The 27,831-nt window shown below is 40.4% G+C and overlaps 1 long non-coding RNA gene across 1 annotated transcript; it reads left to right on the top strand.

Moving 5' to 3' along the window:
- The first annotated feature begins 47 nt into the window (after positions 1-47).
- Positions 48-27,831, top strand: LOC118154519 (uncharacterized). The gene is made up of 4 exons (XR_013519302.1): positions 48-170; positions 6,436-6,513; positions 20,114-20,280; positions 21,715-27,831. It is a non-coding gene; the product is annotated as an uncharacterized LOC118154519 (long non-coding RNA).

The following is a 27,831-nucleotide window of genomic DNA, read 5'->3' as shown; positions in this document are numbered from 1 at the left end:
GGAAGCGACCTTTTTGTGACGTTGGCCTCTCTGGTGCCCCGCACAGTAGTCAGCACCTCCCAGTTCAGGCAGGAGGTGGGGCACCGTCCTCTCCGCGGTTTTCTGAGGCCTAAGAGCTCCAAGCCCTGCCCTTCATGCCCTCTGCGCTAGACGTGTGGCCGCAGCCCACAGTGAGTACCTCGTGGCGACTCAAAGTCCTGTCTTTACCCTCTCGGCTGCATTCTTCACATGACGTTTTCTGGGTAAAATAAGCAGTGTGGCTCCCCTCTCCTGACCGGGCTGTATCCCGGGGCAGAGCTGGCTGGAAATGCCCCACTTGACTGGGGACCATTGCCGTGGCTGTAGCCGGAGCCCCTTTCACGGGAGCTGATGGTTAAAACAAAAATTATATGACTACCTGGTATGGTTCTCTATGTAGTGAAGACAGTTAAGATCACTGTAAAAAAGTGGGAAGAATAAAAAGACCTGAATGGCAGTAAGGTTTCTAAACTTCACTCAAAGTGGCAGACATTGATACCAATAGACTATGAAAGGTTGCATACATGTATTGTAAAACCTAAAGCAACAACTAAGAAAACTATGCAATCAACACTACAAATAAGATGGAATCCTTAAAAAACATGTAAATTACCCACAACTAGGTAAGGAAAGAGAAACAGAATAAAAAATCGAGAAAACAGAAAGCAAACAATAAAATGTCAGATGTATGTTCTAACATATTACTTAAATGTAAACAGTCTAAATATGACAATTAAAAGATGGAGACTGGCAGAGTAGATAAAAACACAGACTCCAACAATATGCTATCCATAAGAAACTCACTTTGAATTCAACACCACAGGTAAGATGAAAGTAGAAGGAAGGAAAAAGATGTATTGTGCAGACATTGATTAAAATAGGAATGGCTATTTTAATATCAAATAGACTTCAGAGGAAAGAAAACTGTAAGTCAAAGGCAACATTAAATAATGTAAAAGAATCAATCCATGAGGAAAAAGCATTGTGATCCTAAACGTGCATGCTGCAGACAACAGAACCCTAAAATATATGAAGCAAAAACAGAGTTGATAGAAGAGAGAAACAATTCCACAGTTATACGTGGGAACTTTAGCATCTGACTCTCACAGCTGCTAGAACTACTAGACAATCAGCAAGAATACAGAAGACCGAGCAAGGCCTTCTTGCTACTGAGAGAACACTCACACTAACAGCAACAGAGTACACATTTTCCAAGTGCCATGGAACATTCACCAAGCCATATCCTCAGTGATTAAACAAACCTCAAGCAGTTTAAAATAATTGAAACCATACAGAGTGAATTCTCTAACCATAATGAAATCAAATTAGAAATTAATAACATAAAAGCAACAGAAAATGTCCAAAATACTTGAAAATTAAAAGACTTCTAAATAATTTATATATCAAAGAGGAAGTCTCAAAGGAAATTTTTAAAATGCACAGAATGGGAAGAAAATGAAATATAATGTCTCAAAATATGTGGTGGGGGGGAACTAGTGCTGTGAGGAAATTTATAGCACTAAAAACAGAATTTTTCTCAAGTCAGTAACCTAAGTAACTATTTCAAGTAACTAGAAGTAAAAAGAGCAAAGGAAGGAAATCATAAAGATTAAAACAGAAATTATTTTTTAAAATGAAAAGATAACCAAGCAGCTTAACTCCATAGTGATTTTAAAACATTTTTTCCTCTTTATCTTTAGTCTCAAGATGTAACCTTGAATCAAACTGCAAAAGCCTTTTCCCTTAACCTTAAAATAGACTGCATGTCTCTTCAGTTCACGGTATACTCCCTTCACATTTACCTAACTATGCCAGTATCTAAGTATGTGCTTACTTAGAACTTCAAGGCTAATCTTCAGACAGACAGACTGAGCCTGGAAACTAAGCAGAATTCCAGAGATAACCTCAAGGCAGCTAGTTAACAACCTGGCCATTGTTCAGATGATGCCAGCCCACACTCCAGGTGTATGGAGACCCAAGATAGTCAGGGAATAACGACACATATGTCTTGCACTCAGCACAACTGCATGTGTCCCATACCAAGTTTCTGTTTATAAACCCTTGCCTTCACCCTACAAATTCAATGTGATTGCTTTGCATGGGAATACAGCCACTTCACTATTGCTAGTTTTGGTTAATGAAGTCGCTTTCTTTCTACCAGACCTCATTCTTCTTAATAAGATTCTGCAAGCAGCAAACGGCTGGACCATTTATTTTAAAAAAATAGAAAAAAAGCGAATGAGGCAAAACACTGTCTGTTTGAAAGAAAATCAATAAAATGCATAAATCTCTAGCAACATTGACAAAAAAAGACACATAAAAATTAGGAATGAAAAAGAGGAAATCACTCTGAACGCTTTGGCCATTTAGAAGAAAAATAAAGGATACAATAAATAGCTTTACACTAATATAGTCAACAACTTAAACAAGTTCTTAAAAATCAAAAACTACCAAAACCTCAATCAAGATAAAACAGACAATCTGGACAGTTCTGTACTCTTCAAAGAAATTGAATTTGTAAATAAAAGTTTCTACAGAAGGAGCTCTCCAGGTCCAGATGGTTGCATTGAGGATTTCTATCATAAATTTAAAGAATTAACACTAATTTTACACATTCTCCTACAGAAATAGAAGAAGCAAAAACACTTCCCTACTAATTTTTTGAGGTTAGTATTACCCTTATAACAAATCTAGAAAACACAATACAATTATTTATATCACTCATGAGTTTAGAAGCAAATATTCTCAACAAAACATTAGGAAATTGAATTCAGCAATGTATACAACGAATTGTACACCATAACCGAGTGGAGTTTATTCCAGGTATGTAAAGCTTGTTCAGCATTTGAAATCAATCAATGTGATCTATCATAGGTTAATTTAAAAATTTGTATGATCTTAACAATTGACACACAAAGTATTTGCAAAGATCCATGATTAAAAAAAAAAAAGAAGAAGAAGAGTAGAAAGGAACTTCCTTGGCTTAATAAAGAGCATCTACAAAAAAACCCAGCTAATATACTTAGTGTTAAAGGAATGCTTGCTTTTCCTTTAAGATTGGGAGCAAAGCAACAATGTCCACTGTTATTACTTTATTCATCATATTACTGGAAGTTTTAGCCACTGCAATATGCAAGGAAAATAAATAACACCTGCAGATCAAAAAGGAAGAACTAAAACTGGACCTGCTTCTAGGTAGATAGCATTATTGTCTACATAGATGTAGGAAAATAAAAAAAAAATCCTAGAATTAGTAAGCATGAGGGAGTTCTCAAATTCAGATCAATGTATAAAAATCAACTTTAATTCTGTATACTGACAATGAACGTGTAGAAACCAAATCAACCATTTACAGTTATTTCAAATAACATGAAATACTTAGGGATACATCTAACAAATTGTGTACAGAATCTGTATGCTGAAAACTTTGCAATGCTGATGAAAGGAATTTTTTAAAAACCTAAATAAATGGGGAAACATACTGTGTCCATGAGTTGAGTGACTCAACATAGAGAAGTTGTCAGTTCTTCCCAAATTGATCTACAGATATAATTCAGTTTATATCAAAATCCCAGCAAGGGTTTTTATAGACATAGAAAACTGTATCCCAAAATGTATCTGGAAAGTACCAGGCCCTAGAATAGCAAAGAAAGAGAAGGAGAAGGAGGAGGGGGAGGGGGAGGAGGAGGAAGGGGAGGGGGAGGGGGAGAGGGAGAGGGAGAGGGAGGGGGGAGAGGAAGAAGAAAAAAATCTGGACTAAGAATAGAATGGGAGGAATTATTCTACCTGGTATTAAATTTACTATGTAATTGTAGCAATCAAGACAGTGCAACATTGACAATCAAATAGACATTGATAAATGGAATAAGATAGAGAACCCAGAAATAGACCTACACAAATATGGCCAACTGAGTTTTTTATAAAGATACAAAAGCAATTCAATGGAAGAAGGAAATCTTTTCAACAACAGTGCTGGAGAAATTGAACAGCGATAGGCACAAAAATGATCACAACCTAAGTCTTATAGCTCATAAAAAATTAATCAAAATAAATACAAACATAAATGTGAGCCATAAACTTTAAAACTTTTAGAGAAAAATAGAAAAAAAAAATCTTCAGGATCTAAGATTTCTTAAACTACACCAAAAGTATAATCCATAAGAAGAAACACTAATAAATTTAACTATCAAAATTTTTAAAATGTACTTAAAGATTCCATTATGAAAATGAAAGGACTAGCTATAGACTGGGGAAAATGCTTGCAAATGCCACTATCAATGAAGAATTAGTATCTAGAATTTAAAAAAAAAGTCTTAAAATTTAACAGTAAAAGCAAATCTGGGTTACGTGAGCAAAAGACATCCACAGAAATTTCGCTGACGAGGAGATACAGATGATGGAAAATAAACACATGAAAAAATGTTCAACACCACTAGCTATTAGAAAAATGAAAATTAAAATCATAATGAGATATCACTACACATCAGTCAACATGACTAAAATTTATAGATAGCAACATCACCAAATGCAGTCATGAATATGAAAAATATGGATCATTTATATGTCACTGGTGGAAATAAAAAATGGTACAGCCAGGCTGGAAAACAGTTTGACAGTCTCTTAGAAAATTATGTATGCCATTACTATACAACTTAGGAATTGTACCCTTTAGTATTAATTCCAAAGAAAGAAAAACCCATATCTACACAAAATCTGTACAGGAATGTTCACAGCAGCTTCACTTGTAATAGGCAAAGACTGTAATCAGTTCAGTCATCCTTCAACAGGTAGATAATTAAACAAAACTATGAATTATCCATTCCCTGGAAAACTAACCTGCAACAGAAAAGAACAAAATGTTGATAGATACAACTTAGATAAATACCTAGGGAATTCTGCTAATTGTTAAGCCAATTTTGACTGAGCATGGTGGCTCATGCCTGTAATCCCAGCACTTTAAGAGTCCAAGGCAGGTAGATCATGAGGTCAGGAGTTCAAGACCAGCCTGACTAAGATGGTGAAACCCTGTATCTACTAAAAATACAAAAATTAGCCAGCATGGTGGCATACGCCTGTAATCTCAGCTACTCAGGAGGCTGAGGCAGGAGAATCACTTGAACCCAAGAGGTGGAGGTTGCAGTGAGTGGATATGGTGCCATTGCACTCCAGCCTAGGTGACAGAGCAAGACCATCTCAAAAAAAAAAACGAAAGCCAATTTCAAAAGGTTCTGTATTCTATTATTTCCTGTATATAATATTTTTGAAAGGATGAAACATTAAAAATTGAGAAATTATTGGATGGTTTCCAAGAACTATGGATGATGTGGGAAGAGGGACGTGGAAGAAAGGAAAGGACTGTGAATGTGCTTATAAGAGTGCAACATGGACCAGGTGCGGTGGCTTATGCCTGCAATCTTAGCACTTTGGGAGGCCATGGCAGGCAGATCACTTGAGGTCAGAAATTTGAGACCAGCCTGGCCAATACAATGAAATCCCATCTCTACTAAAAGTACAAAAATTAGCCAAATGTGCTGGTGCACACATGCAGTCCTAGGTACAAGGAGGCTGAGGCAGAGGGATTACTTGAACCCAGGAGGCAGAAGGATTACTTGAACCCAGGAGGCAGAAGTTGCAGTGAGCCTAGATCATGCCATTGCATTCCAGCCTGGGCAATAGAGCAAGAAACCACCCCAAAAAAAAGTGTAACACAGAATCCTTGTAATGATGAGGGGTGGAATTGTCCTATTATCTTTGCTACAGTGAAGTAAATATACATCAACAGGCATATATATACATGAATCTACACATGTGATAAATTGTATAGAACCAAATACCCAAACACACAAGAAATGAATGTAATAAAATGAGTGGAAACTAAGAAGAAAAGTATATTGTCTCAATGCCACTTTCCTGGCTATAATATTGTGCTGTAACTTCGTAAGACGTCATCATTGGACAAACGGGGTAAAGAGTGCATGGGATCTCTGTATTATTTCTCCTTTATATTTATTTAACTTATTATAATTTATTTTAATTTTTGATCCAGAGTTTCACTCTATCACCCAGGCTGGAAGGCAGTGGTGTGATCATAGCTCACTATGTCTTTGGCTTTCTGAGCTCAAACAATGCTCCTGCTTCAACCTCCCAAGTAGCTGGAATTACAGGTGAACACCACCACATTTGGCAGTTTGTTTTTTTTTTTTTTTTTCATAGAGACGGGGTTGCCTAAGATGGTCTCTTAACTCCTGGGCCCAAGTGATCCTCCTGCTTCCATGCCCCGCCCAGGTTGCACTCTTCCCACATCATCCATAGTTCTTGGAAACCATCCAATCAAGATGATGGGGGGGGCGTGCATAATGAAAACCCACAACTTGCAACATTGGAAACAATGAAAGATTGAAAACTTTTTCCCCTTAGGGAAGGAATAAGACAAAGATGCCTGCTTTTGCCACTTCTACTTAGAATCATTCTAGAAATTCTAGCCAGACCAATGAGGTAAGAATAATAAATAGAATAATACAAGTTGGGAAAAAAGAAGTAAAATTATCTCTGTTCACAGATGACATGATCTGTATTATTTCTTACAACTTCATGTGAATTTATAATTATTTCAAAATAAAAAATTGTGTTTTTAAAAGGTCTATGGGGCCATGTGAGCCTCCAGTAAAAACAGAAACAGGCTTTTCTGTTAAAAATAAAATTAAAGAGGACTATGGCTTGAAAATGGCAAGGTCTAATTATCCATGGGTCAAACCAGCAAGGATTGAGGGGTGGATAAGAATGTCTATCAGGTTAGAGAGGTCTGCTTTAAATTACAAACAAAACAAACCAGTGCACCTTTGCCCTTTCTACTGTATGCTGGTTGTTTTTTCTGATAACAATAATCCTAATCCTATCCTATTAATATGTTATTTTCTTGATAACATATTAATGTTTGTTTTCTTTGTTTGTTTTCATTTGGGAGCCAGCTAAGCCAAAGGATCCTTGCCACACCCACCACCCTTTTCCAACCCCCTATATCCCACTTGTTATTAGGGGAAGCCGGGCCAATAGATCCCCAGCATCCAGCCTTCTGGTTTTGATTTATGTATAGGTTTGAGTTTTTCTAGACTGGTTGTATTTCTATTAAACTCTGGTTTATAGTTTAAACAATGATACAAAGAGCTGGGCATGGTGGCCCTTGCCTGTAATCCCATCTACTTGAGACAAGCCAGAGGCAGTAGCCCCTTTAATGCTTTGCTTAAATCTCTGAAGTAGCCCTGGGCTCCTTTGTTGTCAGCCCACAGGAGAAACCTGAAGGCAGGGAGGCTCACCTGAAGGGGCTGTCCCTGGGACCCACTTGTCATGCATTGCCAAATATTGTAGCCTGTGTTCAATCATGAGTTTACAAGTTTTAGGTAAAGTAGTGCCCCCCAAAATGGACACGAATTTCATAACAATAACTACAAGAAACTTTATCGCACTTTAAAATAGTGATATGCAAGGCCAAATATGCCATACCTTGTTTTCAGAGCTGACATTTTTCTACTCCAAATACAGACTCTGTCAACCAAATCATACTAAATAATAAGTAAAAACAACGGCAAATTAATCACACCTGGCACAAAGTAGCTCAAGTTAGAAATTGTCATAAAGACTATATTATATAGAAAATTATGTCCATTTTTGAGGGTGACAAACTTTTTAAATATATGCTCTGCCTTTGGATATTATCTAAGAATATTGGTGCATGCATATATATTTATAAAAATAAATATGTGTGTATTTGGAAGTGTTGACAATTTTTCACTGATGAAGTAAATGATCAAAGTAATCTCAAAACTTCCAATTTTTAAAATACTTTGTTGATCTCTTCCAAGAGTCCTACTATTTGAGTTTACCAAATAATTATTGATTAAAAATCAGAATTTAGTTTAGCAGGACATCATTTCTCATTGTTCCTTGCCACACCCACCACCCTTATCCCATCCCCTATCTCTCACGTGTTATTAGGGGAAGCCAGGACAATAGGTCTATGAGCCATGATTCCAACATGGCTTCTTTGGAATGACTAAAGGGAGAAGGCCCAGCAGAATTGTTCTGTGATTCATATTCAGAACACATCACACACTCATTTATGCGACCTGGGAGCTGAAGAAAATCACAAAGTGCTATCACTTGTTTTTTTCTTCCTTTATTGGCTTTTTTTCCTTTTAGTTTTTGTTTATATTTTAGTTTTGGGGTTTGTGTTAGTGTATGTTTCAACTATAAGTTCTAGGATACATGTGCATATTGTGCAGATTTGTTACACAGATATACATGTGCCATGATGGTTTGCTGCACTTACCAATTCATCATGTAGGTTTTAAGCCCCAAGTGCATTAAGTATTTGTCCTAATGCTCTCCCTCCCTTGCAAGGGACATTATCTCATTTCTTCATGGCTGCATAGTATTCCATGGTGTATATGTACCACATTTTCTTTATCCAATCTATCATTGATGGGCATTTGGGTTGGTTCCATGTCTTTGCTATTGTAAATAGTGCTGCAGTAAACATAAGTGTGCATGTGTCTTTGTAGTAGAATGATTTATATTCCTTTGGGTATATACCTAGCAATGTGATTGCTGGGTCAAAATGATATTTCATTTATTCCTTGAGGAATCGCCACACTGTCTTTCACAATGGTTGAATTAATTTACAATCCCATCAACAGTGTAAAAGTGTTCCTATTTCTCCATGGCCTTGCCAACATTTATTGTTTCCTGACTTTTTAATACTTGCCATTCTTACTGATGTGAGATGAAATCTCATTGTGGTTTAGATTTGCATTTCTCTAATGATCAGTAATGATGAGCCTTTTCTCATATGTTTATTGGCTGCATAAATGTCTTCTTTTGAAAAGTGTCTGTTCATATCCTTTGCCACTTTTTGATGAGGTTGTTTTCTTCTTATAAATTTAAGTTCCTTGTAAATTCTAGATATTAAACCTTTGTCAGATGGGTAGATTGGAAAAATTCTCTCCCGTTTTGTTGGTTGCCTGTTCACTCTGATGCCAGTTTCTTTTACAGTGCTGAAAAAGAAGCTGTTTGGTTTAATCAAATCTCATTTGTCAATTTTGGCTTTTGTTGCAATTGCTTTTGGTCATAAAGACTTTGCCCATGCCTATATCCTGAATGGTATTGCATAGATTTTCTTCTAAGGTTTTTATGGTTTTGGGTTTTATGTTTAAGTCTTAAATCCATCTGGAGATAATTTTTGTATAAAATGAAAGGAAAGGGTCCAGTTTCAGTTTTCTTCATATGGCTAGCCAGTTTTCCTAGCACCATTTACTAAATAGGATTTCCTTTCCCCATTACTTGTTTTTGTCAGGTTTGTCAAAGATCAGATGGTTGTAGATGTGTGGTGTTATTTCTGAGGTCTCTGATCTGTTTCATTGGTCTATATGTCTGTTTTGGTACCAGTGCCATACTGTTTCTGTTACTGTAGCTTTTTGTATAATTTAAAGTCAGGTAGCATGATACCTCCAGCTCAGTTCTTTTTGCTTAAGATTGTCTTGGCTATACAGGCTCTTTCTTGGTTCCATATGAAATTTAAAGTAGTTTTTTCTAATTCTGTGAAGAAATTCAGTGGCAGTTTAATGGGAATAGCATTGAATCTATAAATTACTTTGGGAAGTATGGCCATTTTCACAATATTGATTCTTCCTATCCATGAGCATGGAATGTTTTTCCATTTGTTTGTGTCTTCACTTACTTCCTTGAGCAGTGGTTTGTACTTCTCCTTGAAGAGGTCCTTCACGCTCCTTGGAAGCTGTATTCCTAGGCATTTTATTCTCTTTGTAGCAATTGTGAATGGGAGTTCATTCATGATTTGGCTCTGTGCTTGTCTATTGTTGGTGTATAAGAATGCTTATGATTTTGCACATTGATTTTGTTTCCTGAGACTTTGCTGAAGTTGCTTATCAGCTTAAGGAGTTTTGGGGCTGAGACACTGGGGTTTTCTAAATATATAATCATGTCATCTGCAAATAGAGACAATTTGACCTTCTCTCTTCCTATTCGAATACGCTTTATTTCTTTCTCTTGCCTGATTGCCCTGGCCAGTACTTCCAATACTATGTTGAATAGGAGGGGTGAGAGAGGATATTTTTGTCTTGTGCCAATTTCCAAAGAGAATGCTTCCAGTTTTAGTCAATTCAGTATGAAATTGACTATGGGTTTGTCATAAATAGCTCTTATTATTTTGAGATATGTTTCATAAATACCTAGTTTATTGAGAGTATTAACATGAAGAGATGTTGAATTTTCTTGAAGGCCTTTTCTGCATCTATTGAGATAATCATGTGATTTTTGTCATTGGTAGTATTTACGTGATGGATTACGTTTATTAATTTGCATATGTCGAACCAGCCTTGCATCCCAGGGATAAAGCTGACTTGATTGTGGCAGATAAGCTTTTTGATGTGCTGCTGGATTCAGTTTCTCAGTATTTAATTGAGGGGTTTTGCATCATCAGGGATATGGCCTGACATTTTTCTTTTTTTGTTCTCTCTGCCAGATTTTTATATGAGGATGATGCTGGCCTCATAAGATGAGTTAGGGAGAAGTCCCTCTTTTTCAGTTGTTTGGAATAGTTTCAGAAGGAATGGTACAAGTTCTTCTTTGTACCTCTGGTAAAATTTGACTGTGAATCCTTCTGGCCCTGGGCTTTTTTTGGTTGATAGGCTATTAGTGCCTCAATTTCAGTACTTATTATTGGTCTATTCACAGATTTGACTTCTTCATGGTTTAGTCTTGGGAGGGTGTAGATGTCCAGGAATTTATCCATTTCTTCTAGATTCTCTAGTTTATTTCTGCGGAGCTGTTTATAATATTCTCTGATGACATTTTGTGTTTCTGTGGGATCAGTGGTGATATCTCCTTTATCATTTTTTATTGTGTCTATTTGATTTTTCTCCCTTTTCTTCTTTATTAGTCTACCTAGCTGTCTATCTATTTTGTTAACTTTTTCAAGGGACCAGCTCCTGGATTCACTGATTTTTTTTTGAAGGGTCTTTCATGTATCTATTTCCTTCAGTTCTGCTCTGATAGCAGTTATTTCCTGTCTTCTGTTAGATGCTGAATTTGTTTGCTCTAGTTCTTTTTTTTTTTTTTTTTTTTTTTGAGATAGAGTTTTGCTCTTGTTACCCAGGTTGAAGTGCAATGGCACAATCTCGGTTCACTGCAACCTCCGCCTCCTGGGTTCAGGCAATTCTCCTTCCTCAGCCTCCTGAGTAGCTGGGATTACAGGCACGCGCCACCGTGCCCAGCTAATTTTTTGTATTTTTAGGAGAGACGGGGTTTCACCATGTTGACCAGGATGGTCTTGATCTCCTGACCTCGTGACCCACCCGCCTCGGCCTCCCAGAGTCCTCTAGTTCTTTTAATTGTGATGTTAGGGTGTCAATTTGAGATCTTTCCAGCTTTCTGATGTGGGCATTTAGTGCTATAAATGTCCCTCTTAGTACTGATTTAGCTGTGGTCCAGAGATTCTGGTACCTTGTCTGTCTGTTTTCATTAGAACTTCCTGATTTCTGCCTTAATTTTGTTATTTAATGACCCAGAAGTCATTAAGGAGCAGGTTGTTCAATTTTCATGTAGTTGTGTGGTTTTCAGTGAGTTTCTTAATCCTGAGTTCTAATTTGATTGCACTGTGGTCTGAGACACTGTTTGTTATGGTTACAGTTCTTTTGCATTTGCTGAGGAGTGTTTTACTTCTAATTATGTGGTCAATTTTAGAATAAGTACCATGTGGCAATGAGAAGAATGTATATTCTGTTGATTTAGGGGTGGAGATTTCTGTAGATGTCTAGTAGGTCCACTTGATCCAGAGCTGAGTTCAAGTTCTGAATATACCTTGTTGATTTCCTGTCTCATTGATCTGTCTAATATTGACAGTGGGATGTTAAAGTCTCCCACTATTATTGCTTGGGAATCTACGTCTCTTTTTAGGTCTCTAAGAACTTGTTTTATGAATCTGGGTGCTCCTGTATTGGTTGCATATATACTTAGGATAGTTAGCTCTTGTTGTTGAGTTGTTCTCTTTATTATTATGTAATGCCCTTTTTAAAATTCTTTGTTGGATTAAAGTCAGTTTTAGCAAAGACTAGGATTGCAAGCCTCACTTTTTTCACTTTCCATTTGCTTGATAAATTTTCCTCCATCCTTTTATTTTGAGCCTATGTGTGTCATTGCACATCAAATGGGTCTCCTGAATACAGCACACTGATGGGCTTTGACATTTTATCCAATATGCCAGTCTGTGTCTTTCAATTGGGGCACTCTGCTCATTTATATTTAAGGTTAATATTGTTATGTGTGAATTTGGTCCTGTCATCATGATGCTAGCTGGTTATTTTGCACATTAGTAGATGCAGTTACTTCATAATGTCATTGGTCTTTATATTTCAGTGTATTTTGCAGTGGCTGGTAGCAGTTTTTCCTTCACATATTTAGTGCTTCCTTCAGGAGTTCTTGCAAGGCAGGCCTGGTGGTGACAAAATCCCTCAGCATTTGCTTGTCTGGAAAGGATTTTATTTCTCCTTCACTTATGAACCTTAGTATGGCTGGATATGAAATTTTGGGTTGAAAATTCTTTTCTTTAAGAATATTGAGCATTGGCTCCCTACTCTCTTCTAGCTTGTAAGGTTGCTGCTGAGAGATCCACTGCCAATCTGATGGGCTTCTCTTTATAAGTGACCTAACCTTTCTGTCTGACTGCTCTTAATATTTTTTCCTTCATTACAACTTTGGAGAATCTGATGATTATTTTTTGGGTTTGATCTTCTCATGGATTATCTTGGTGGTGTTCTCCACAATTCCTGAATTTGAATGTTGTACTGTCTTGCTAGGTTGAGGAAGTTCTCCTGGAAAATATCCTGAAGTGTGTTTTCCAACTTCGTTCCAGTCTCCCTGTCACTTTCAGGTACACAATCAGTCAGGGTTTGGTCTTTTCACATAGTCTTATATTTCTTGAAGGCTTTGTCGATTCTTTTTCACTCTTTTTTCTCTAATCTTATCTGCATGCCTTATTTCAGCAAAAGGGTCTTCAATCTCTGATACGCTTTCTTCTGCTTAACTGATTAGGTTATTGATACTTGTGTATGCTTCACAAAGTTCTCATGCTGTGTTTTTCAGCTCCATCAGATCACTTATGTTCCTCTCTAAACTGGTTATTCTAGTTACCAGTTCCTGTAACCTTTTATCAAGATTCTTAGCTTCCTTGCATTGGGTGAGAACATGCTCCTTTAGCTAGCTCAGAGGAGTTCGTTATCCACCTTCCGAAGCCCACTTCTGTCAATTCATAAATCTCATTCTCCATCAAGTTTTGTGCTTTTGTTGGAGAGGTTTTGCAATCATTTAAAAGAGAAGAGTCATCCTGGTTTCTGAATTTTCAGTGTTTTTGAGCTGGTGTTTCCTCATCATGGATCTATCTGCCTTTAATATTTGGTTTTTTTTTAATTGCTTTTTAGGTTTTGGGTTACATATGCAGAACATGCAAAATAAATTTGCTGCCTTCCTCCCCTTCACCCACATCTGGCATTTCTCCCCATGCTATCCCTCCCCAGCTCATCCCCCCGCTGTCCCTCCCCTATTCCCCCAATAGACCCCAGTGTGTAGTGCTCCCCTCCCTGTGTCCATGTGTTCTCATTTTTCTTCACCCACCTATGAGTGAGAACATGTGGTATTTCATTTTCTGTTCTTGTGTCAGTTTGCTGAGAATAATATTCTCCAGATTCATCCATGTCCCTACAAAGGACACAAACTCATCATTTTTGAATGCTGCATAATATTCCATGGTGTATATGTGCCACGTTTTCCCAGTCCAGTCTATCATCGATGGGCATTTGGGTTGGTTCCAGGTCTTTACTATTGTAAACAGTGCTGCAATGAACATTCATGCACATGTCTCCTTATAGTAGAACGATTTATAGTCCTTTGGATATATACCCAGTAATGGGATTGCTGGGTCAAATGGAATTTCTATTTCTAGGTCCCTGAGGAATCACCACACTGTCTTCCACAATGGTTGAACTAATTTACACTCCCACCAGCAGTGTAAAAGTGATCATATTTCTCCACATCCTCTCCAGCATCTGCTACCTCCAGATTTTTTAAAGATCGCAATTTTAACTGGCATGAGATGGTATCTCAATGCAGTTTTGATTTGCATTTCTCTAATGACCAGTGATGATGAGCATTTTTTTCGTATGTTTATTGGCCTCATGTATGTCTTCTTTTATAAAGTGTCTGTTCATATTCTTTGCCCATTTTCGAATGGGCTTGTTTGTTTTGTTCTTGTAAATCTGTTTTATTTCTTTGTAAATTCTGGATATCAGCTCTTTGTCAGATGAGTAAACTGCAAAAATTTTTTCCGATTCTGTTGGTTGCCAATTCATTCTAATGACTGTTCTTTTGCTGTGCAGAAGCTGTAGAGTTTGATTAGGTCCATTTGTCTATTTTGGCTTTTGTTGCCAATGCTTTTGGTGTTTTGGTCATGAAGTCGTTGCCTACTCCTATGTCCTGAATGGTTTTGCCTAGATGTTCTTCTAGGGTTTTTATGGTGCCAGGTCTTATGTTTAAGTCTTTAATCCATCTGGAGTTAATTTTAGTGTAAGGTGTCCAGAAGGGGTCCAGTTTCTGCTTTCTGCACATGGCTAGACAGTTTTCCCAACACCATTTATTAAACAGGGAATTCTTTCCCCATTGCTTGTTTTTGTCAGGTATATCAAAGATTGTATGGTAATACATATGTTGTGTTGCCTCCAATGCCTCTGTGCTGTTCCATTTGTCTATATCTCTGTTTTGGTACAAGTACCATGCTGTTTTGATTACTGTAGCCTTGTAGTATAGTTTGAAGTCTGGTAGTGTGATGCCTCATGCTGTGTTCTTTTTGCTTAGAATTGACTTGGCTATGCGGGCTCACTTTTGGTTCCATATGAAGTTTAAGGTGGTTTTTTCCAGTTTTGTGAAGAAGGTCATTGGTTGCTTGATGGGGATAGCGTTTAGTCTGTAAATTACATTGGGCAGTATGCCATTTTCACGATACTGATTCTTCCTAACCATGAACATGGAATGTTTCTCCATCCGTTTGTGTCCTCTCTTATTTCATTGAGCAGTGGTTTGTAGTTCTCCTTGAAGAGGTCCTCTACGTTTCTTGTTAGTTGTATTCCTACGTATCTTATTCTTTTTGTACCAATTGTGAATGGCAGTTTGTTCTTGATTTGGCTCTTTTTAAGTCTGTTATTGGTGTATAGGAATGCTTGTGATTTTTGCACAATGATTTTGTACCCTGAGAGTTTGCTGAAGTTGCTTATCAGTTTCAGAAGATTTTGGGCTAAGACAATGGGGTCTTCTAGGTATACTATCATGTCGTCTGCATATACAGACAATTTGACTTCCTCCTTTTCTATTTGAATACCCTTTATTTCTTTTTCTTGCCTGATTGCTCTGGCTAGAACTTCCAGTACTATATTGAATAGGAGGGGTGAGAGAGGGCATCCTTGTCTGGTGCCGGATTTCAAAGGGAATGCTTCCAGTTTTTGCCCATTCGGTATGATATTGGCTGTTGGTCTGTCATAAATACCTTTTATTATTTTGAGATACGTTCCATCAATACCGAGTTTATTGAGGGTTTTTAGCATAAAGGCTGTTGAATTTTGTCAAAGGCCTTCTCTGCGTCAATTGAGATAATCATGTGGTTTTTGATTTGGGTTCTGTTTATGTGGTGAATTACGTTTATAGACTTGCGTATGTTGAACCAGCCTTGCATCTCCAGGATGAATCCTACTTGACCATGGTGGAAAAGCTTTTTGATTTGCTGTTGCAATCGGCTTGCCAGTATTTTATTGAAGATTTTTGCTTCTGTGTTCATCATGGATATTGGTCTGAAGTATTCTTTTCTTGTTGAGTTTCTGCTGGGTTTTGGTATCAGAATGATGTTCGACTCATAAAATGATTTGGGAAGGATTCCCTCTTTTTGAATTATTTGGAATAGCTTCAGAAGGAATGGAAACAGTTCCTCTTTGTGTGTCTGGTAGAATTTGGCTATGAACCCATCTGGCCCTGGGCTTTGTTTGTGTGGTAGGCTCTTAATTGCTGCCTCAACTTCAGACTTTCTTATTGGTCTATTCATAGTTTTGGCTTCCTCCTGGTTTAGGCTTGGGGGGACACGAGTGTCCAGGAATTTATCCATTTCTTCCAGGTTTACTGGTTTATGTGCATAGAGTTGTTTGTAATATTCTCTGATGATGGTTTGAATTTCTGTGGAATCTGTGGTGATTTCTCGTTTATCGTTTTTTATTGCATCTATTTGATTATTATCTCTTTTCTTTTTTTATCAATCTGGCTAGTGGTCTATTTTGTTGATCTTTTCAAAAAACCAGCTCTTGGATTTATTGATTTTTCTGAAGGGTTTTTTGTGTCTCTATCTTCTTCAGTTCTGCTCTGATCTTAGGTATTTCTTGTCTTCTGTGAGGTTTTGAGTTTTTTTAATCTTGCTCCTCTAGCTCTTTCAATTTTGACGATAGGGTGTCAATTTTGGATCTCTCCACTCTTCTCATGTGGGAACTTATAGCTATATATTTTCCTCTAAAGACTGCTTGAAATGTGTCCCAGAGATTCTGGTATGTCGTGTCTTCGTTCTCATTGGTTTCGAAGAACTTCTTTATTTCTGGTTCATTTCATTGTTTATCCAGTCAACATTCAAGAGCCAGTTGTTCAGTTTCCATGAAGCTGTGCCTTTCTGAGTTAGTTTCTGAATTCTGAGTTCTAACTTGATTGCACTGTGGTCTGAGACTGTTTGTTACGATTTCAGTTGATTTGCATTTGCTGAGGAGTGATTTACTTCCAATTATGTGGTCAATTTTAGAGTAGGTGTGATGTGGTGCTGAGAAGAATGTATAATCTGTGGATTTGGGGTGGAGAGTTCTGTAAATGTCTATCAGGTTTGCTTGTTCCAGGTCTGAGTTCAAGTCCTGGATATCTTTGTTAATTTTCTGTCTTGTTGATCTGTCTAATATTGACAGTGGAGAGTTAAAGTCTCCCAGTATTATTGTGTGGGAGTCTAAGTCTCTTTGTAAGTCATTAAGAACTTGCCTTATATATCTGAGTGCTCCTGTATTGGGTCCATATATATTTAGGATCGTTAGCTCTTCTTGTTGTATCGATCCTTTTACCCTTATGTAATGTCCTTCTTTGTCTCTTTTGATCTTTGTTGATTTAAAGTCTATTTTATCAGAGACGAGAATTGCAACTCCTGTTTTTTTTTTTTTTTTTTTTTTTTTTTGCTCTCCATTTACTTGGTAAATTTTCCTCCATCTTTTTATTTTGAGCCTTTGTGTATCCTTGCATGTGAGATGGGTTTCCTGGATACAGCACACTGATGGGTTTTGGCTTTTTATCCAATTTGCCTGTCTGTGTGTTTTGATTGGTGCATTTAGCCCATTTACATTTAGGGTTAATATTGTTATGTGTCAATTTGATACTGCCATTTTGATGCTAGTTGGTTGTTTTACCCGTTAGTTGATGCAGATTCTTCACTTTGTTGATGCTCTTTAGCATTTGGTTTGTTTTTGGAATGGCTGGCACTGGTTGTTCCTTTCGATGTGTAGTGCCTCTTTCAGGAGCTCTTGTAAAGCAGGTCTGGTAATGACAAAATCTCTGCGTACTTGCTTGTCCGCAAAGGATTTTATTTTTCCTTCACTTATGAAGCTCTGTTTGGCTGGATATGAAATTCTGGGTTGAAAGTTCTTTTCCTTAAGGATGTTGAATATTGGCCCCCACTCTCTTCTGGCTTGTAGGGTTTCTGCCAAGAGATTGGCTATGAGTCTGATGGGCTTCCATTTGTGGATGATCTGACCTTTCTCTCTGGCTGCCCTTAGCATTTTCTCCTTCATTTCAACCCTGGTGAATCTGAAGATTATGTGCCTTGGGGTGGTTCTTCTTGTGGAATATCTTTGTGGTGTTCTCTGTATTTCCTGGACTTGAATATTGACCTGCCTTGCTAGGTTGGGGGAAGTTTTCCTGGATAATATCCTGAAGAGTATTTTCCAGCTTGGATTCATTCTCTTCGTCACATTCAGGTACACCTATCAAACGTAGATTAGGTCTCTTCACATAGTCCCACATTTCTTGGAGACTTTGTTCATTCCTTTTTGCGCTTTTTTCTCTAATCTTGGCTTCTCGTTTTGTTTCACTGAGTTGATCTTCGACCTCTGATATCCTCTCTTCTGTTTGGTCAATTTGGCTGTTGAGACTTGTGCATGCTTTGCAAAGTTCTCGTGTGGTGTTTTTCAGCTCCATCAATTCACTCATATTCGTCTCTAAGTTGTCCATTCTTGTTATCATTTCCTCAGATCTTTTTTCAAGGTTCTTAGTTTCTTAGCATTGAGTTAGAACATGTTCTTTTAGCTCACGGAAGTTTCTCATTACCCACCTTCTGAAGTCTGATTCTGTCATTTCATCACACTCATTCTCCATCCAGCTTTGTTCCCTTGCTGGTGAGGGGTTGTGGTCCCTTGTAGGACGTGAGGTGTTCCAGTTTCAGGTGTTTTCCTCCTTTTTGCACTGGTTTCTTCCCATTTTTGTGGACTTATCCACCTGTCATCTGAGTAGTTGCTGACTTTCCAATTGGGTCTCTGAGTGGATGTCCAGATTGTTGATGAAATATTTCTGTTTCTTAGTTTTCCTTCTAACAGTCTAGCCCCTCTGCTGTAGGACTGCTGAGGTCCACTCCAGGTCCTGCTTGCCTGGGGAACACCTGTAGCAGCTGCGGAATAGTGAGGGTTGCTACCAGTTTCTTCTTCTGCTATCTTTGTCCCAGAATGATGCCCACCAAATGTCAGTCTGATTAGTCCTTTGTTAGGTGACTCTTTGGATATATGGGGGTCAGGGAGCTGCTTGAGGAGACTGTCTGTACTTTATAGGAGCTCAAGTGCTGAGTTGTGAGCTTTGTTGTTCATTCAGGGCTGCTAGGCAGGTACATTTATGTCTGCTGCAACAGAACTCATAGAGCCCCTTTTTTTCCTCAGGTGCTCTGTCCCAGGGAGTTAGGGCTTTATTTATGAGTATCCATTGCACTCTCCTGCCCAGAAAGGAGGCAGTCTAGTCACTGCCTGCCTGCTGAGGCTATGCTGAGCTGCTCTGGGTTCTGCCCTGCTGCCGTGTGTAATTCCCTGTAGTCCTGTTTATATGGGTGTAGTTAGAACTGCCGTGGCGATGGTGGCCTACCTCTGTAATGGTGGACTCTCTCTGTTATGGCGGGTTGCCTCAGCAATGACAGGCTGCCTCAGCAATGGCAGAGTACCTCCGTAGGGGTGGAGTGCCTCGGTAATGGTGAATGCCCCTCCCCCACCGGGCTGCACCATCCTGAGTTCAGCTGTGCTTGCCATGAAACTCTCAACCCCAAGTGTTTCCAATTGCTGTTTTGTTGGTTTTTGTGGGGGTGGGACCCGCCGAGCCTGATCACCTGGCTCCCTGCCTCAGATCCCTTTTTTTTTAAGATGAACGGTTGACTCTCTACCAGGTGTTTCAGTCACCTGCTAAAAGGGTGCCGGGATCTGTGTGATTTCCCATGCAGCGACCCACTGCACTGGCTGAAACAACATCACTGCCCATCAATTTCCTGGCCTGGCTTACTATTTAAGTCCCGTTTAATCAGATGAATGTGCTAATCTGCCTTTCCAAATCTCAAATTGCTGGTTTAACAGGGCAACCAGACCAGTGTATTTTGTACGGAGTGCCACTGCACTGCAGCACTGGCTGAAATAGCCATGCTGGCTGAAACCGCTGTGCCAGCCAAAACAGCTGCGCTGGCAGTCTATGGGGCTCCTACCCCTGGGAATCTCCTGGTCTGTGGGCAATAAAGATTTGTCTGGAAACGTGGCATCCACTCACCCTCTGGGCTTTCACTGGGAGCTGCAATCCTGAATTGCTCCTATAGCGCCATCTTCTCCTCCCACTGCCTTTGATCTTTGAAGCTGATGACTTTTGGATGGAGATGTGTTGGGCAGGGGGATTCTTTTTGTTGATGTTGTTATTATCATTGATATCTGTTTATTTTTCTTCTAATGCTCAGGTCCCCCTTCTCCAGGGCTACTGCAGTTTGCTGGAGGTTCACTCCAGACCCTGTTCACCTGAGTATCACCCATGGAGACTGCAGAACAGCAAAGATTGCTTGTTCCTCTGGAAGCTTTATCCCAGAGGGGCACCCGCCTGATGCCAGCTGGAGTTCTTCTGTATGAGGTGTCTGTCAATTCCTGTTGTACAGTCTCTCCCAGTCAGGAGGCAAAAGGGTCAGGGACTCACTTGAAGAGGCAGCCTGTCCTTTAGCAGAGCTGGTGCACTGTGCTGGGAGAATCCCACTTGTCAGAATCCACTGCTGTCTTTAGAGCCAGCAGATAGGAAAGATTAGGTCCACTTAAGCTCCAACCACAGGTGCTCTGTCCCAGGGAGATGAGAGTTTTATTTATGAGCCCCTGACAGGGGCTGCTGCATTTCCTGTGAAGGTGTCCTGTGCAGTGAGGAAGAATCTAGAGAAGCAGTCTGGCCATAGCAACTTTGCTCCACTGTGGTGAATTCCATTCAATCCAGTCCTCTCAGTTGCCTTAGCACTGTGAAGGGAAAACTGCCTATTAAAGCCTCAATAATGGCAGATGCCCCTCCCCCATCAAGTTCAGTTGTCTTAGGTTGCCTACAGACTGCTTTGCTGGCAGTGAGAATTTCAAGCCAGTGGTTCTTAGCTTGTTGGGCTCCGTGGGAGTGGGACCCAATGAGCTTCAGCTTGGTTCCCTGGCTTCAGCTCCCTTTCCAGGGGACTGGATGGTTCTCCTGTCTTGCTGGAGTTCCAGGCACTGATGAAGTATGAATAAAATCTTGCAGGTAGCTCAGTGCTTGCCCAAACAACTGCTCAATAATGTGCTTGAAACCCAGGGTCCTGCTGGTGTAGGGTCATGAGGGAGTCTCCTGATCTGCAGATTGCAAAAATTCATGGGAAAATCATAATACCTGGAGCAGGTAACAGTCCCTCACCACTTCCCTTGGCTGCAGGGAGGACGGTTCCCCAGTTCCTTGCACTTCCTGAGTAAAGCAATGCCCTACCCTGCTTCTTCTCGCCCTCTGTGGGCTGCACCCACCATCTAACCAGTCTCAATGATATGAACTGGGTAGCTCAGTTGGAAACAAAGAAATCACCCACCTTCTGTGTTGGTCTTGCTGGGAGCTGCAGACCTGAGCTGTTCCTATTCAGCCATCTTGGCCCCTTCTCTGTTTTTTAGTTTTTAATAAACTTTTCATTTTAAAGTAGTTTTATATTTACAGAAAAGCTTTGAAAACAGTACAGAGTTCCCACATACCTCACACTCAGTTTTCCCTATAATTAACATTTTATATTAGTATAGTACATTTTGCACAATTAATGAGTGAATTCAGTTAGGTTTTATTAACTAAAATACATGCTGTATTCATGTATTCTTGGTTTTCACTGCATGTCCTTTTTCTGTCCCAGGACCCCACATTATATTTTGCCATCATGTCGCCTTAGGCATGTCTTGGCTGTGACAGTGTTGCAGTCTTTCTCTGCTTTTGATGACTTGGAGACTTGTAAGGAGTACTGATCAGGTATTTTCTTGAGCATCCCTCAGTTGGGATTTATCTGCCATTCTTCTCGTGATCAAACAGGTTGCAGGTTTTGCAGAGAAAGACCACAGAGGAAAAGTATCATTCTCATCATGTGACGTCAAGGGTGTACTCTGCCAGTTTTACTCACAACTGTTGATGTTGACCTTGATCACCTGGATTTGGCAGCTTCTGTCAAGTTTCCCCACTGTAAAGGTATCCTGTGTTCTCCTTTTCCTTAGGATACTCTTTGGAAGGAAGCCACAATGCACAGCCCACACATACAGGGCTGGGAGTTACCTTCCACCTACTCGAAGGTGGATTCTTCTGCCTGGAAGAGCTGTCTATTGCCTCCCATTGGTTTATTTATAAATTATTTGTTTATTTCAGAATGGACACATAGTTAATTAGTTTATACTTTGAGTCATAATTCAATACTTTCTTATTTATTTTTCTTCTCAGTTTTCTCCAGCTTTGTCCATTGGAGCTCTTTCAGTTAGCTCTTGTGTGTTTTGACATTTTTCGATCATTGTTGGGGTAATTCAACTATTGCTTTCATTAAGCTTCTGTCTATAATGGAGTCATTGTGTTCCAACATTAGGCAACAAGAGCATATGTTTCTTCTCAAACCGTGAGAGTTTAAACTCTTCTTGCAAGCAGTGATGGAATCAGACTGCACAGCTGTGAGTCATCCAGCAGCAGGTGAATGCAGAGAGCACCATCATTTCTTTAGTGGTATTAAAGATCAGCTGTCAGACGTGAATCTCTCCCCCAAATCAGGCTGGATGTGCAAAGCACAATGACAATGTCCTATGCCCAGGGACACCTGCACAGCAGAGGAGCAATTGCAACATGATGCATTTGCTGCTGGAACCTCTACTGAGGAAAGTATCTGAGCCGTGGCCTTGGAGAATGAAACGTGTCAACTGGTTCACAGAGACAATTACAGACCACTGGATTTCTGGAAACTTGGCTACTCTCACTGCCTCAGTCAAACAGAGGAAGTGGGTGTGAAGCAAATTTGAAAATCCCACCCCATCCCTGCAGAACCACAAATGTTTCTCCATACACTGAATACAAGCAGTGTTTTAGGTAGGGTCAGGAGTTTTCTCTTGGCCTGTGCAGATGAGGAGAGGGTGAGCAGGAGAATGAGAGACTCAGAGTCTTAGGTTGAGAGAGTGCTTTTGAGATTGCTCTGGGACAAAAAGGAAATTTCACTAGGTCTTCCAATACTTTTGAAGGCATCCCATTCACTTGGTTAATCTTCAACACAGTATTCACTGACCACCATTTCTGCCAGGCATGCATGAGAATGCAGACTGCCCAGCCTGTGGGGATGGCTACCACAGTGCCCTCCACAGAAGGCCTCACTGTGCTTGAAAATGAACAGATGGACTGCTGTGGAAAACAGCACGCAGTTCCTCAAAAAGCTAAAAATAGAACTAGCATATGATCTAGCAATCCCACTTCTGGTATATTTTCAAAAGAATTAAAAGCAAAGTGTCTAAGAGATTTGCACATCCACGTTCATGGCAGCATTATTCACAGTAGCCGAGGCATGGAAGCAACCCAAGTGTCCATCCACGGAGGAATGGACAAGCAAAGTATGGCTTGTGGTTCCCTGCAGATGAAGCTCCTGCTGGGGTTGCCACAAAACAGGTGGCAGGGGAATTCCCATGAGTGACTACCCCAAGCCATCCCGAGATGGGGATGGTTGGAATTTGGAAACAGGAAAAAAAAGCACTAAGTGTCAGCATTTATAAGGGGGACATGCATACAGAGGGCTTCGACATCCTCAGGATGGAGAGTAAGAAAAACGATGTTCTACCAGGTATGTCTGAAAACAGGTGTTTTTGCACACCAGCCTCAACAGCTTTATCATCAATGCCTGAGAACAGTCAAGGCACCAGCCTGGGTACAAGCCTGCAAGGGAAACCTGCAGCTGCCCAGGCTTCAGAGGGGTCAAGGCCCCCAGTGTTTCTCAGGCAGGACAGAGAAAGAAGTGGAAAAAGTTGGGGGAGCCCACATGCATTCATGCAATAGCATATCATTCAGCCTTAAAAAGGAAGGAGATTCTGATACACACCACGGCACGGATGAACCTTGAAGGCATCATGCTGAGAGAAAGAAGCCAGACACAAAAACACAAATACTGTTTGATCCTTAGATGAGATACCTCCAGGAGTCACATTCACAGAGACAAAATGTACAATGGTGGGTGCCAGTGGCTGGGGGGAGGAGGGATAGGGAGCTATCATTTAGTGGGTTCAGAGTTTAAGTTTGGGAATATTAAAAAGTTTTGGAGATGGAGAATGGTGATGGTTGCACAACCCTGTGAATGTACTTCATGCCCTGAATTGCATACTTGGAAATGGCTAAGATGGGAAATGTCCTGTTACATGTAGTTCACCACAAGAAAGATGAAGGGAGGAATGGGTGGATGGATGGCTGAATGAGCACCACTCAGCCCCTGTGCCTTCCTGTGGGGCATGCACTGGTCCTGGAAACACCTTCGTTTCTTTTGTGGAAGATCCTGGGGAGTTTACTGGAGTGCCAGAGGTAGAGGAACTCAACTACGGAGAAGATGAGGCCTAAGCTAATGAAGAAGGTTGCCAGGAAGAGGAAAGCAGCCACAAACGGAGCCCCTGCAAGCAGACGACAGCTGAACAGGCCAAGGAGGATGGTAGCCCAGATTCCTCACCTGACCTCAGGTGTCAAAATTGGGTGGATGGACGGCTGAGTGAATACATCCACACATGACTGAATAAACAGGAGAATGAATAACATGGCATGGGAGAAAGTCTACAGTCTGCAGATTGATGTGTCCCAGGGCAGTGAGAACAGGAGGTCCCAGGAAACCCCAGGGTGCACCCAGCCTGAGATTTTCAAAAGAAAGAATAAGGTTCAGTCCATCTGATTTTGATCCCATTCCAAGCAACTCCTCCAAACCAGGTAGAAATCAGCAGTACATTACAAGTGACCATGCTCTCAATCATAGCATTACCCACAACTGACCCAGGAGTTGTAACCCAACCTGAGAACTCAGGTGGCCATCCACTTGGAGACCTGCACCCCAACCAGCTATCTCCTCTGGACCTCTCCTGGCTTCACAGCAAGCAAATGGGTTGCAGTAGCATCACAGGGAAAAGGGAGTTTTATGAGACACAAATGATATGGTAAGTGTGAGAATACTTTGTAAAAGATCCAACATTCTTAATCATGTAAACCATCATGTGTCATAATCATTTTATTAATAATTAAGTCAGTTGTCATGCAATTGGTTGAACTCCTCTCTGCCGATTTTTTCCCATTGGTTTGTATTGAGGCTGGGATAAAGAAACGAAGTAAAATGTGTATGAATCCCAGAACTAGAAGCGCACACATGACAGCCACCCTAAACAAGAGGATGCTGTGAAAAATGACTACTGTACATTAGCAGTCAGCGCCAATTCCTGGGAAATAACTTATGGAAAAATAAGTGCTGGAATGGAGTATGCAGTAAAGTCTCCTGAAATGAGATAATTCATGCAAAGTACTCAGAACAGTGCTTGGCACATAGTAAGTGTCCAATAAATGTTCAATATTATTGTCGTAAATATTAAAGCCACTTTTATACTCTAGAGGGATCCTCTATTTCCTTATATGACACTGATCATTCCTTTGGACATTAAGTAACACTTTGGAGTGGCTTAGACTTGGTGTCTTTCACTTTTTTCAGCTGGTCTGGGTTTTTGCGTTAGGCCAGAGCTGAATTCTAAACCCAGCTCCCAGGCTCACAAGCCCTGCCACTCTAGGGGAGTCGCTTAACACCAATGAGCATTTACTCCTGTGTGAAAGGAGAGTAAATGCAGGCAGCTCTTCTCCAGAGCCCAAGGCTGCAGTCCACCATCTGCTTCCTCTGCACATCCACTGTGGACTCTTCTCTGCCAACCCATCTTCCCAGCTTACCCCTTGTTACCACTTCCCAGGATTTCCAGCCCATCTAGGTTCTCAGCTCACCCCCATCAGCACTTCCTGACCATCACTCCTGAGACAGTTTCTCCCTCTGCCTCTGTGCATGTGTTAGAGATTCCTTCTGAGCCTCTGTGTAAGTGCTCTTGGATCATTGACTCCCCTGGATACCAGCTGGACTTAACTGGGCACACAGGTGGCGTTTGGCATGAACATGGCCATCCAGGGAAGAAAGGCTGCAGCCACAAGACAGAGAACTACATCTACCTCACTCTTCACAGCCACGTCACTTCTGTTTCTCCTTCCCTTGGTGCCCTTCCCTGAATTTCTGCCTTGGAGACTCCTACTTTTCTCTCAAAGCCCAGCTCTGATGTGCCTTTTTCTTTGAAATCTCCCGTGAATTCCCCTCTCTGGTTGGATGAATGGATGCATCACCCTCTCTGTCACTCTCCAATTCCTCCCACAAGACACGTGTGCTTGTGGTACCACAATCGCGGGGAGGGGGAAACCACATATGTGTCTATCGTGTAATAAGTGATTCCTGTCACTCGCGGGCTCCAGGCCACCCTGTGGAGGTCCCTGTCTTGCATCACACAGCACTCCTGAGGGGCCATGAAGCTTTAGGAGAGAAGATAAAAACCCCAAAAACTCCAAGAGCGTGAACAGGAAGGAAATAGCATGAGAGTGCTGGCAACACGGAGAGAGAGAAACCCAAGAGAATGAGGAATGCTCAACACTAAATTACCAGCTCTCCAGCTAATAGCTAATGCAGGCTACAAATCAGGCAGCATGCCAGGTACATGGAATTTTTCAAATTGCTTTGTTCTGAAGGTACACAAAATATGAAATAGGCCATTTCCTCAAGGGCTCATATAGTCTAATATATGAAGACCAAAAGAGAGTTTTGGCAATAATGTTGTTGAGGGCTGAAGGGACTGGGGTGAGCTACCCTGAGGGTCCAGGACCTAGCACACAGAGCTCTCTCTAACCTGCAGCACACATTTGGCATTGCTCCCTGAGCTTCTATTTCTCTTCTGACACATTGGGAGGAGACACTGAGTTCCCTGTCATTATCAAGCTTTGCCCAGCTCCTTGAATGATTAGAATAGAGCTGGACAGAGAGGTGGGTTTCTGTGCCTCCCTTTTTAGTACTGTGAGGATCTTCTTGATCTGGCCTTTGGTGAGGCAGTGGGCAGTGTTCCCAGATCCAGGAGTGAGAGTGCACATGAAAGTCCACCTGGAGCTTTCCCAGGGTGTTGCCCACCCCAACCCAGCAAAGACCACAGGCCACCCAGTGAGAAGCCTGGGGACAAACACGGGGTCATTTCCCCTACTTTGTTGGTTATGGTCCCCAACAATTACTGTGGGGTGTGAATTACTATGGTGATAAACTGAACACTTGGAAACTGAGTTTAAAAGTCATTGTAAGTTGACAAGCTCTTTAGTGGGACAACTAAAGTGCTTCTGCACAGTAAGGAAACTATCAGCAGAAGAAACAGACAACCCACAGAATGGAAGAAAAGATTCAGAAACTCTGCATCCAACAAAGGCCTAGTATCCAGAATCTATAAGGAACTTAGATAAATCAACAAGCAAAAAATCAAGTTGGCAAAAGGACATGAACAGACATTTCTCAAGACATCCAAGTAGTCAAGAAATGTGAAAAAATGCTCAATATCACCAATCACCAGAGAAATGCAAATCAAAACCACAATGAGATACCATCTCAAACCAGTCAGCACTGTTTTATATATATATATATGTTGGTGAGGTTGAGAAGGAGGGAAGCTTGAACACTTTTTATACACTCGATAGGTATGTAAATTAGTTTAGCCACTGTGAAGAGCAATTTGGAGCTTTCAAAGAACTATGAGTTTCAACCAAGCAATACCTTTACTAGGTGTGTATCCAAAGGAAAATAAGTTGTTCTACCAAAAGACCCATGCACCTATATGTTCACCACAACAGTATTCACAATAGCAAAAACATGAAATCAACCTAGGTGCCCATCAAGGGTGGACTGTATAAAGAAAATGTGGTCCATATACACCATGGAATATTATGGCACCATAACAAAGAACAAAATCATATCCTTTGCAACAACATGGATATAGTTAGAGGCCATTATCCTAAGCCAACTAATGCAGGAAAAGAAAGCCAAATACCACATGTTCTCACTTATAAGTGGGAGCTAAACATTGAGTACACATAGACACAAAGAACAACAGA

The sequence above is a fragment of the Callithrix jacchus genome, chromosome 6 (assembly GCF_049354715.1).
Source record: "Callithrix jacchus isolate 240 chromosome 6, calJac240_pri, whole genome shotgun sequence".
In the NCBI taxonomy this organism is placed as follows: Eukaryota; Metazoa; Chordata; class Mammalia; order Primates; family Cebidae; genus Callithrix; species Callithrix jacchus.
Note: the sequence above shows the minus strand (reverse complement) of the source record. Positions and strands in the feature narration are given on the sequence as shown.